At 47.1% G+C, this 13,173-nt stretch overlaps 1 protein-coding gene across 1 annotated transcript in view; it reads right to left on the reverse strand.

Moving 5' to 3' along the window:
• The window catches only part of sgcd (sarcoglycan, delta (dystrophin-associated glycoprotein)), a 113,931-nt gene that overhangs the window by 65,378 nt on the left and 35,380 nt on the right, over positions 1-13,173 (reverse strand). The window contains exon 2 of the mRNA XM_057054138.1: positions 3,236-3,294. The gene's annotated coding sequence lies outside the window, so the exon portion shown is untranslated. The remainder of the gene's footprint in view (positions 1-3,235; positions 3,295-13,173) is intronic.

Genomic DNA, 13,173 nt, shown 5'->3' on the forward strand with positions numbered 1-13,173 from the left:
TTCGAGTCCTCAGACACCAGCGTTGCCCCCCCCTGAGTTCCACCAAAGAACAAAACGAACATGAAGAAAAGGTCACACTCATGTCCCTGTGTCCCGCTCCCGAGGGCTCTCGGAATCCTGTAAAAGTCATCCTCACCGTGGTTTATGGGCCTGCTATCATCAGGAGGATTTCCATTATCCCGAGACGGATCCCGACGGATCCTGTATCAGTTCTGCTGTTGGTCCCTTAAACATGGCTTAAACATCTTTGATGTGGACATCAAAGCAGAACAAAGAGGAAAAAGAAGATCACAGATGTGAAAGAGGACATGAATCAGGTTAAGATGAGGATGCGGAGGGTCGGCCGAGATGCAGAAGGCAAAAAAAAAGGAACAGCTGGAAGTACAAGAAGAAGACACCCGTCCTAGCTCCACCTGACCGTAATAAATAGACGCGCTGGTGACGGATTTGTGATATTCTGCGTGGGGGCGGGTTCGACCCGTCTTATTTGGAAAGTCACACCGTTGTGAGTAACATCTGCAGGGGGGCGTCTGACTCTGAACTGGGCGCCAGTCCAGACAGACACTTTGCGTCTTAAAGGACTAAAAAGGTGGATCCAGGAGGCCGTAAATTACCACTCTGCATAATGAGCACTTTCCTTTCCTTCCCGTACTTACAGGACAGTTGGAGATAATATTCAAACACTTTTGCTTATGTGGAATCCTTAATGCAGCACCTGCTTCCTGCACTTCAGGGTGTGTTCAAAGTCAGATAAAGGTGGTTTTTGTTTGGTGGTGTTGGAGACAAACGTGTCCATGATACCTAAGAGAGCAGAAGTCCTCAAAGCACAATGAAAAATGGATTTTTGTTGCACTTCAAATCTCTCGCCTGCCTGCAGTCTTGTAAAAATGCCTTCTGGGACCTTGTTTATTGAATGGTGATGATTAAAATCTCTCTTTGGCTTCGCAGGTATCTTCAGTCGCACCATGTTTACTTGCTTTGATCCCGACTCAGAAATGTCGCTCAGGAATGAACCGTTTTAAACGTTGCTACTGCTGTGAGTCTGTCTGACGTCGGTGTGGAATCCTTTAAAGGACAATCGGATTTCGGTCCATTCTCATTCTGTCGTCCTCACTGAAAAACTTTTGTCTCCTCCCCTTTTTTGAAACTGTTTAATGCTTCCTCTCTGCCGGATCGAGTCCCGTTAACTTGAGCTTTGGCGCCGGTCCGGTCCGGGACGCATTACACTCCATATCAAACGTGCTAAATGGTAATGTGAAGCTCTCGCTTCTAGTAATCATTTCAGGGAACACGTCCCAACCTGCCTTTCTCTCCCTCCAGCTTCCCTCTCAGCATTGTTGCTATTGTTAGCTCTGCTAGCAGCCTTTTCAAAGTGGCCTTCATGAGCAGCTGGATCCGTGCCGCAGCCTTTGGAGGCCTTCCAGGCCATCAGGGGCCCCTCTCCAATTTGTCCTCGTCCTCCTGCCCACCTCATCCTGCATATTCTTCCTCTTCATCTCATCAGCGCCTCCCATCAGCCTGTGCTGAGCAGTGAAATCAGCGTTAGCATCATCCAGTCAGAACATAAAGGGGTGCTTCACCAGCCATAAACATAAATAAAAGCACATTCATCTGCAACAGCCTGCAGTTCAACTCATGCGGAACATTTGCTCTCATTTGGTAATGTAGAGTCTGATAATCAGAGGCCCGAGGCCAACGTGGGGCAGTCAGTAACTCATCTCTGAGCAGGCCTCACTTTCTTTCATCTCAGACAGAAACAAATCATTCTGTGCTTGTTGTTTTCTGTTTTTTCCTTTATTTTTTATTAAAATGCACTGAAAAACGAGCCTCAGCAGCATTCTGTCAGCTTGTAGGGAAGATGAGGTTGCCTCAAAGCGCCACACTTATGCCCAAACACCAAACCAGTGAGTTTGGGGGGATCAGAGAAAACACTGATGACTTCCCAGCAGGATTTACAGAATTTATGGCATCCGTAATGTGGAAAACATTGCTAACATTAGCGGTCTGTCTGTCCTGGAGTTCACCCACCTGACTTGTGTTCCACAAACCTGCTCTGATGGGAGGGAATATCCCCCCCCAAAATGTTACATGTATATATGTTACTGCATTAAGTAATGGTAAATAAGCAAAGACGAACTTCAGTTTAAGTTCTGCAAAATCTCATTTGTGCTTAAAATGGTGCTAAATGCTAGCAGGTATAGAGCTGAGGCATAGCTGCCCTAGCAGAGGTGATGATAAGCAATCAAACAGCAACAGCGCTCTGAGATCCTGACACACTGATACCAGGCTGTCGGGAGGAAATGAAAGGCTTCGTGCTCTGCAGTCGTCTAAAGCCGATTCCACTACATGACAACACTTGTTATTTTTCCTGGCATATCCACAATTTTCACCTCTAGTTGATTCAATAAAGCCATTTTTCTGCATTCTTGCTGTAGGAAAACACCTGTGAAATCAGCTTAGGTGCTCGGGCGACCTGCTATTATGTGCCAGAAGACAGCTGACTGCTCTGTATTTATTGGCGTCAGCAGAACGGTGCCAGCAGAAGAAGGCGCCGGGCTCCCGTCGCGTCCCCGAGCAGATGCTGCGAGGGCCCGTGAATCCAGGCGAGAAGCTCCTGCTTTTCCGCTCTGCTTCGCTTGGATAAAACACGGCAACAGCAGTCATGGGACGGTAACACATCGGACTGCGCTCTAGAACAGCTTTGATGTTTGGCTTTGATGTCTTTGCAGCGCCTTTATTGTTTGTTACAGTTCTGCCACCTCCCACTTTGTTTAAAGGAAACTCGACTTCTGAGATCTCCGAGAGATCTCCGCTGCAGGTTTGAGTACAGATCCTCCAGCAGCCGTGCAAAAGCACCGGCTAATGTAGCCTAGCGCTCTTGATGAAACAAGATTTCTGCTCCTTCCTTCCAAACATCAAAGATATATGTGTATATCCCATAAATAACAGCTCTGCTTATTTTAGACCCTCAGAAAACTCATTAGTGCCGCCTCCACATCAAGATTTTCAGACGTTTCAGAATTAAACAAGTCATAAACTCCAAATAGAATCATCCACAAATCAAACCGTATCATCACCCTGGCGACCAGGCTCACAGTTTGACAATAACTGATCACTTTTTATCTATATTTCCTGACGTGGACGCTTCATAGTTGAGGTAATTAAAGCGGAGAGCTCCACCTACTGGACCAGTCCGTGGCGGCGGAGCAAGTGTCCGGGTCACGGGCGTACTCACCTCAGTGTATGTGTGCTGATTCAGAGGTTCTGACAGGGTCCGGGGATTTCTTTAATCACCTGAGATGAAAGGGAGAAAGATACAGTCAGCATGTGAAGGCTGGGCAGAACTTAAGCGGATCATCTCCCCCCATGGTGGCGTTATTATTTCTCCATTCGTTCCCAATTAAGGAGTGCTGATTTGGGATCAATGCGCAGATCTAGTGCCGTCATCATATTCCATGACAGGACCGAGGGACCGGATCAGCAGAATTTGAAAAAAAAGCCTGTACGCGCGAAGCTCCGGAGGTGGTGCCGACTCTCCGAGGCCTCTTCCCAGCTAAAGCTGTTGACTCACGTTGTGCTTTCAGGGCAGGTCATTTTGGCAACGCTGCAACCACCAACAGCAAATATAAAGCTGCCTCTCGTCCCCCGCCTCAACAGGTGTCGCCTCAGCTTATCTGCTTTTGCACTTTAAGTTCTGTTTGATGCTTTTTTTTTGGTTATAACAATCAGAAAAATGCCCAAACTGCAGGGATACTTGGAGTTAAGAGCCAACAAAAGGACACTTGGCTGATTGTAGCTACTTATCCTCAATGGTTTTATGCATCTCTAAAGAAGTAAATGTAATTTTTGAAGGTTTTTGTCGGTTTTGCTTCCGTAATCCACCATTGGCGGCCTCAGACAGGTGAAAGCAATCCCGGCAAATGACGGCTTTGAGGATTAACATCGTGTTGTTGCGAGCTTCTTCATCTTTGTGGGAATCTGTCTGATCTTCTGCAGCTCTGCAACTCGTCACTGAAAGACGTAAAAGGTCATAGTCGCGGCACAAGATAGGAGAAGCAGCTTCTGACGGAGCTGGGGCAGAAGATTTAGGGTTCAATCACAATAAAGCAGCTCCTGATACGGAATCAATTTAAATTCGAGACATGAATGAAAAGAGCTGTGTCAGGTTCAGGACTCTCCTGAACATTTCTGCTGTCTGAATCCGCTCTATTGAGCTCCAGAACGTTGCTCCTGTTACACACGGTCGGCCAATTACAGCAGGAATGTGAATTAATGAGGAGTCAGGGCAGGTTAATGAAGGGTGGCGCTGATGTGCTGAGGGCTGAAATTAAATCTGTATTGTCAGTACAAATAAAGTCTAACCGCGGCAGTGGCTGTGGCTGACTCCATATTTCACAAGTTAGCATCGTGCCGTATCGCCGCTGCCACTCCTCGACTCCCTTATGAGCAGTTTTGGGATGAAACTTTTCGAGGAATTTAAGTGGAACGTCTTTCGGTCAGACTGGGGCCTTGTTTGTTGCGATAAAGAAAAGCCATTTCGATGCTAAAGTGGATTCGAACGGTGTCGGCGGCCTCCAAGAAGGCTCATTTCTCTGTGTTTGGAGCTATTCTGTTGGTGCTAGATGTCAAATGTGGGCTAGGAAGCACAGAAACATCCAGATTCGGCATCCCAAGAACCGCTTGACGCATAACACATTGAAAAAAAAACCCAAAAATGAAAAAAAAAGTCTAGAAGTGCAAAACAGGCGACTGCAGGGAGGCTGTGATTGAAACTGACAGACATTTTCAAGGCAAAAACATAACAACTCTTAAGGGAACGAGGGCCTCGCGTCATAAACATCCAAAATTAGCTGCCAGATGAGCTGCTGCAAACGGCACACAGGAGCCATACATCTCACACAGGAGGAACAGCAACGGGGAATGAGAGGAAAGAAAGAATTCCACCCTAAAAGTGTAATTCTGCCCCCCAACGCAATAGTTTTCATCTACAGAATGCATGCGGGAAGCAGCAAATGCTAATGCTAACAGGAAACCCAGCTAAGTCTTGAAGAAAATGGAAAGCCTGAAAAACAAGTCATGGTTTTCACCAAGCTGGCTCAACTGTACATTAAATTAGTTGTTAGTGAAGTATTAATAACCCAGGTGTAACATGGTTGTAATAACCTTGGTTGTTTCCAAGCTGCCTGGGGAAACCCTTTCAAAAACTAGTCATTTATTGTGTTCCCACCTTCTCTCCTGCTCTAATCTCATCTGGCTTTTGCCTTCAGTGCTTTAATTTCAAGCCTTCTCTGTCTGTTTGTCGCCCTAAAATCTCTCTTTTCCGCACATCTCGGTTTCTGGGTCACTCTCTCTCCTTCTCTCCATCCATCTCTCCAGCCAAGAAAGATGAAAGTGAAGTCACGTTAATGGCCGTCAGCCACTCCTGTGCGGGCGCACGCCGCCCGGCCACCGCGCCTTCCTGCTGTAATTAGTCAGGAGGTGGCGCATGGAGGGCGTGCGCGCCGGTATGGGCCGGATTCGAACCCTTTGTGTTGACAGACGCGTGATCCCAGCTTTTATTAGAGCTGGAATGCAGATCAGCAGGTTTTTGTGTTGCTCCGGTAAACCAGCATCAGGATCAGAAGCTCTAAATAATGAGGACTCCGTCCTGAAATCTAACCTCAGTGTGGCGACCTCAGTGTGGCGCTCTAACTCCCCATTAAAATCGGGCACCCGGGAGACACCTCAGCGGCTTCACACCTCCAAGTAAAGATGGAAACGAACGATGTTCTCTAATTAATCCGCCGGGCACGAAAGCAGGTGGTCTGATAACATTTACCGCCTGTTAACGATTTAATGTGGCAGAACCGTGTCCTTTATTTTCACATTTGTTATCTCGAATTTGCTAGCATTTGCCGCTAACGTGCACAAGCACGTCGACACCTCTGGTTACGGGCTGCATCATTTTAGTTTCTTTGTGAACTCTATAACTCGATATTTCTTATTCCCTCGTCCACCTTTCATGGAGTAATTATAATAAATGAATTGATGAATATGAAATTGTAACGCAAAAGTTTTCACATTCAAAACTGCTTCAAACTTTTTTATAAATCTTCGCCCGCCAGGCGAGCAAGAACAGAGTGATTAGATGAATCAGACAAATAAATGTGACATGCGTGCTAGCAGCATTCTAAACAAGAAGGTTTGATAACAGATTAACCTTGAAGCTCTTCAAACTTCTCACAGCTCAGTAACTTGATGCAGGCCGGCACTCCGAGAGCTTCTAATGTGCGTCTGAATAGATGGAGGGAGGCCGAGGCAGACAGACGAGGGAGAAGGAAAGGAATGTTAAAACCGAGACATGACGAAGGACATGATGAAACGATGAGTCGCCGAGCGGAAAGATAATGAGACGAGTCTGGGAAATGAAATAATGAGGCGGGGAGCTACAAAAAGCCACGAGTGGAGTTCCTTCCACTCAGGAGATTAATAACAAAAAAGCAGCCGCGTCCGCCTCAACACTCAACGGCACATGCGCGGCATTGTGGGAAAGAGGCTGTGGAGCGTGCACGGGACTTCCTCTTCTGGTGACCTTTAAGATGTTCAGGTGTCTTCTGATCCAGGGTGGCATTTCCACTCAAAAAGAATACCAGGAAGCTCGTGGGTTCAGACCGGAGGTCAGCACGTGGTGACGAACCACATAGTATTACTGCAGTAATAATGCAGTAATAGTGTGGTAATACTGCAGTAATGGTGTGGTAATAATGTAGTAATAGTGTGGTAATACTGCAGTAATAGTGTGGTAATACTGCAGTAATAGTGTGGTAATAATGTAGTAATAGTGTGGTAATATTGCAGTAATAGTGTGGTGATACTGTAGTAATAGTGTGGTAATACTGCAGTAATAGTGTGGTAATACTGCAGTAATAGTGTGGGGATACTGTAGTAATAGTGTGGTAATACTGCAGTAATATATATTTTTAAAAAATTCTTCTTCTGACCTACAAGGTCCTCAGAGGCCTAGCTCCATCCTACCTGGAGGAGCTAGTGACACCTTATCAGCCCAATAGACCGCTCCGCTCTCAGAATGCTGGTTTACTTGTGGTTCCCAGAGTTTCTAGGAGTAGAATGGGGGGCCGAGCATTTAGCTACCAGGCCCCCCTGCTGTGGAACCAGCTCCCTGTCCAGGTACGGGAGGCTGACTCCATCTCTACTTTTAAGATTAGACTTAAAACCTACCTCTTTGAAAAAGCTTATATCACTAATTCTGTAGTTCCAGTTACTATCATAGACAGACAAATTATCATACTTAGGGGGTCGTCTAATCATTAGGTTAACATCTTAATTATGCTGTTATAGGCCAAGGCTGCCGGGGTCCAGAAACATGATCACCTGACAGGCCTCTGTCACCCCACTGGGTCATGGTTTCCTCTCCTCTCCTCTCCTCTCCTCTCCTCTCCTCTCCTCTCCTCTCTCTCCTCTCCTCTCTCTCCTCTCCTCTCCTCTCCTCTCCTCTCCTCTCTTTACCCAGCCCCCCATCAGCAGGAGGGTCCCCTACACGAGCCTGGTCCTGCTCAAGGTTTCTTCCTGTTAAAGGGGAGTTTTTCCTTGACACTGTTGCGTGTTGGGTGTCAGGCCCTGGGATTCTCGAAAGCCCCTAGAAACAATTTTGATTGTAACAGACGCTATATAAATAAAGATTGATTGATTGATTAATAATACTGCAGTAATAGTGCAGTAATAACAGAGTAATATCGCAGTAATTCTGCAGTAATACTCCAGTAATAGTATGACTGATGATGGCTGTCTGCAGGCATCCGGGGGTGGTGAGAACCGACGTCCTCTGGCCCGGTTCTTCTGTGTGTTCCTCTTTGTTCTTGACTCAGAAGCTTCTCCAGAGAGCTTGATGTGTTTTGTAGCGAACCAGCCGAGCTCAAAGCCGCGGAATGTTTGCCAGAATAAAAGTGTTTTTTTTGAGAAGACAAACACCTTAAAGCCATCGCCGGCGATCGAAATAACGGATATCACTGGCTCGACGACACAAAGAGAAACAGCAGCGCACTGATTTTTCACTGCCGGGTGAATTAGAGTTGGGAAAACATGGCGCCGTCTGGCGCTGCCCTCACCAGAGTGAGACGTGTCTGCCGGGTTTCAGGGTTTACTCTCCTTTGAATGCAAGTTTATTATGGGTGCCAACGTTTATCTGCCGGATTAAAAAAGTGGGAAAAAAAGCAATAAAATGAATGCCTGTGGAGCTCTGGCTGCAAGTGTGAGGGTATTAGGGCGTTATCAGGGTTTAAAAATACATCCGGGGGGGAACTCAGGGCAGCTGCAGCTGAGCGGGGGGTGAAAAATACCCAGCAAAGAAAAACTGTGAGCCAGATAAATGTTTAAAACGCTGACAGAATGTTATTTGTTGACATTTACCTTCCGAAGGCCACGAATGTTCGGAGCGTGACGGGGTAGCATTCACCACATTTCTGGCTACTGCCTTGGGGGGGGGTTAGCGGGGCTGGCTGCTGATTAAATACGCTCCACGGCCAAAGGACGGGAGCCACTGTTGCGCAGAGGTAGAGGTGCTACACATGAAAACCGAAGACGCCAAGACTTCCTGCCAACCAAGAGCCTGGAAGATGCAGAACAAATGCAGATTTCCAGGCTGTCGCTTTGGTGTTGGAGGTCGGGGAGACATGATAATCGCTCTTCATTCAGCCTAGCTTGTCTTAGCTTACCCTCTGACTATGTTTCCTTACTCTTTTAGCTGCTAGCACAAAGTGCACATGATATATTTATTATAGCAAGTTTATTTTACTAAGAAATGGAGGGCTGCCCTCATTAACTTGTCCATCTCCAATATTCAATGTTTGAATTCATTTGAAGGGCAAAGTCCGCGAGGATCTACACGCTCAATACTTTGGTTTAAACCCGCTCGCATTCAGCAGGTCAAAGTGTTGGCTGGAAATGACAAGAGAACGGTGAAGCCTCAGCCTCAGAGAGCGAAGATCCGCTTCAGTAGTCAGAGATTCTGAAGAAAGAAAAAGCCAAGAAGCGGCGAGAGCATGACTGACGAAGTGTGAAAGGTTAAAAAAAAAAGGGAAAAAGAGAAGCGAGCTGAAACTGGTGGGAAAAACACAGTCGACGACGAGTGTAAACACTGGAGACAAGCTGAGGTGGCAGAAGAAGAGATGATGGAGGAGCGGAGGAAGAAAGAGCACAAGTGACAGACGGAGAAAGCACAACAGACACCCAGCCTGTGCTGCAGGGGCTTCTGGGTAGGGAACATCAATAATGTCTACCTTTCACCTCTGTTTCTTTTTCTTCTCCATCCTTCATCTCTGGGATGTTTTTTTAGATGGGGGCAGAGAGGATTTTATCATCCTGTTCCTCGAGGGACTTATTCCAGTTTAGAATCATTGATACTGATTACCTCAGGCTCTGTCATATTGATTTTTGAGATTTATTGTTGGCCGACTGTGTAGCAGAGGTCCCCGGCCCCCGTGTCCCCGAGTTGGCAGTCATTTGTTAAACACTCTCCCCTCCTGACAGGGGACATACTAAACTGTGTGTGTACACACACACACACACACACACACCCCAAGAGTCTCTCTATGAGCTAGGACTAGCTAATGCCTGCTGCTACTGTTTGATATCTTCCACAGCTACAGTAACTTATGGCTCATTAGTCGGTCACAGCTAGCTAATATCCGGCACGGATAAATGACTTCTGCAACAGTTTGCTAATGTCTGCCACTGTTAGCTTAATGCACCTCAACCCGATATAGCTATAGCTGACATCTCCCACTTAAGCCGTTTCTGTATTAGAACCTTTGAAGTTGAAGAGTTCTCGGTGAAATGCATTGTGGGATACGTAGCTGTCTCTGAAAAGATGTGCGGAGCAAGTACACATCCGAGCACACAGAGCGCACTTGCTAGTTTTCATACTTACTTAGAACTGGAAAAGTATTTGTGGGGCAACTGGTGACAAGCTGGTTCACGAGCATGTGGGGAGGCAAGTTCCCATACTGAGAAAGTCAACGCCTGCCAGCACCGTTCTACTTCCTGTTTTCAGCCAGTGAAGGTCTGGATGGTGAGTGGGCGCCAGTGGACCCGGCTGACCCACAGTGACGAAAGTCGCTGCTTTTCCTCCCAACTGACCATTTCATTAAAGTGGTTGAGGTCAGTGTTCACACCTGGCTATTGTGACAATCGTACAGAAAATTACCCCCCCATCCTCCTGAGAACACTTGAGTTATAGAAAAGGTGTCCAGTGGTTTGAAACATCCTGAAGCAGAACATTTCTAATGGCTTCTGCAGACTGGAAGAAGTTAATTAAGTCAATCAGAAGTCACTGACGTGTCCCGAGTTTCATTAACATGAGGACAGAACAGGAAATGGGAGCGAGCGTCACCTGATCCCGACGACGGCGTCCTGCTGTCAGCAGCTGAGTAGAGTTTGAGGCATCACGTCAACCCGGTAATGAGGAAGAGAGAAATGTCGAGGAAACCCGAAAGATCAAGACAAAACGATGTTTTGCTTTGATCACCGCACAATCAATAACGCAGAACGGCGGCTCTTTGAGAGGCCACGTTCCCGCGGCAACACTCTCGCCGGTACGATGAAGCTGTTTACTTTCAGATGCCGTCAAACGGCGCAGCTTCACAAACATCCCCCTCAAGCCAACGAGCTGCGCTCTGATTGGCCGCTTCATGTGCTTGAGGCGTGTTACGGCTAATCTGAGCGGTTTAAATGGCGTCTTGTGTCCTCTGGTCTCACAGCTCTGGCGCCGTTGGCCCGAGGGTCCGGTCGCTGGTCTGCGGATCCAAACACAACAGGCATTTTCTCCTCGTATCCCTTTTTCAGTCTTAGTCCCAATAAGAGATCAGGAAATTGTCTGCACCATCAAATGAGGACGTAATACATAATTTGATTCCTGACGCTCCTGATATAAAATGAATTCAATCAATATAAAGAGTCAAACGTTCCCACCAGATGAAGATATTGTCAATTTTTCAGAGGAAATGCAGAATCCAAGGACAGCAATTATTAATGTGCGACGCTGAATACAAGATGAGACTAAGGCCATTCTCCTTCCACCGTCGGCTCCTTTGTTTTGACGTTTCGCATCAGTTTGGATGCAAAAATGGACCTTAAATGCGGTTACACCAGGAATACCTGTGATCTAGTAGAACTCCAGCAGCATGTTTTTCCTTTCCCTTCTCCTAAGCCGGCTACAATTACGCTTCTATGAAAAGACATAAATCACAGGTTTTCCTCCTGTGAGGCTAGAAAACAGTAGAGGACTGGACAGGAAGTGACTGTGGAGACGGCGCACCGCCCGAGAGCAGCTTCACCGCAGCTGTAATTACATGGCTGTCGCCGTTATGAACGAGAGCGGAGGAATCGCACGTGAAAGAACTCTTCAACCTGATGGATCCCGACGGTTGGAGCTCCTCGCCGCTGCAAAAAGCCGCTCAGTCGCGTGTCGAATGCATCCGGCGGCACATTATCGTCCCATAAAACCATTTATTCCGGTTCAATTCGGATCGATTTTGCGCGGAAACAGGTGAGAATCTTCGCCTTTATCTTTGAACTTTTAATCGTCCGCTCTCATTCTTAGCCATGCCGATCTCGCCTTCGGGGGAATCATCCCTGAAACCTCCCATTAGCCCCTCCTGGGGGCAGAGGCAGGTAAAGAGGTAGAGTCCCGCAAAGCTGCGGCCCTAATGGGTCAGAAAACAAATAAAAGCCGCGAGGTGAGAGGGGGCGGAAAGGATGAATCCCATCCGAGGGCCCATTTTTATCTCCTTCTGCATCTTTGTGTGTGTGTGTGGGTGTGTGTGCAGCAGTTAATGAAGCCCACTGAGCTGACGCCACGGCCGACACACCGCTCTCCAACAGTCACTTTTACAGCCGCGGTGAATCTCACGTCAAGCTGACGTTGAATGTGAAGGCGTTTGAAGGCATGTGTGTGTTCCCTCGAGGCGCCTTGATTTATATGCCTGGTTCATGGGTTTAGTGTGTGTGTGTGTGTGTGTGTGTGTGTGTGTGTGTGTGTGTTTCAAACCAAAACAGAGATGCACCGCATGAGGTATAACAACCCTAAAATTGGCCGACACTACAGTCAGACAGCGAGAACAACACCAGTATGAGAACTGGTATCAAACTAGGTGGAATTCTTCACATTTTCAGGAGTTTCTCCCATTGAAGAGATTTCCCCAACACAGCTGCAGGAGCTCGGAAAACATCAATAAAACCACCACAAAAACTGTGCTATGAAGAGCAGAATCAATCAATCAATCAATCAATCAATCAATCAATCAATCAATCAATCAATCAATCAATCAATCAATCAATCAATCAATCAATCAATCAATCTTTATTTATAGAGCGTCTTTTACAATCAAAATTGTCTCTAGGCGCTTCCCAGAATCCCAGGGCCTGACACCCAGCAAGCAACAGTAGCAAGGAAAAACTCCCCTTTAACAGGAAGAAACCTTGAGCAGGACCAGGCTCATGTAGGGGGACCCTCCTGCTGATGGGGGACTGGGTAGAGAGAAGAGATGAGATGAGAGGAGAGGAGAGAGGAGAGGAGAGGAGAGGAGAGGAGAGGAGAGGAGAGGAGAGGAGAGGAGAGAGAGGAGAGGAGAGGAGAGGAGAGGAGAGGAGAGGAGAGGAGAGGAGAGGAGAGGAGGGGAGAGGAGAGGAGAGGAGAGGAGAGGAGAAGCTGCTTCTGCCCCAACCTGCAAATGAAACTGGTAATTATCCCAGTGAAAATGGTCTCGCTGGCTAATTGAACGATATCTGTAGTCGTTTTGTGGAGAAAAAAAAACGGTTGAATCGCCGACACTTTTCAACAGATTGGAAAGAGAGACAAAGAAAAAAAAAAAAGCAGCCTTGAAGATGAGAATCCGCTGATGTAAATCCAGAGCACGGCCGCGACGCCATCGGACCGAAAACCACTCAGCGTTCTTCATCTGGTACCTGCAGCAGCTGGAGGAGAGAACCTTGCTCAAGGGGAACCGGCGGAAAGGGTGAACAGGAGTGAAAAATGGCAGGTTTGGCGGTTTGAAAGTCTCCATTTGTGGTTACAGATGTGATCATTTACAGTCTGCTGCCGTTATCAAAGCGGTGAAGGTGAGTTGGAAATCAGCTCTTTTTCCTCAGATTCCAGAATTTTCCTGAAGAATTTCAGCA

The sequence above is a fragment of the Takifugu flavidus genome, chromosome 14, assembly GCF_003711565.1.
Source record: "Takifugu flavidus isolate HTHZ2018 chromosome 14, ASM371156v2, whole genome shotgun sequence".
NCBI classification, from domain to species: domain Eukaryota; kingdom Metazoa; phylum Chordata; class Actinopteri; order Tetraodontiformes; family Tetraodontidae; genus Takifugu; species Takifugu flavidus.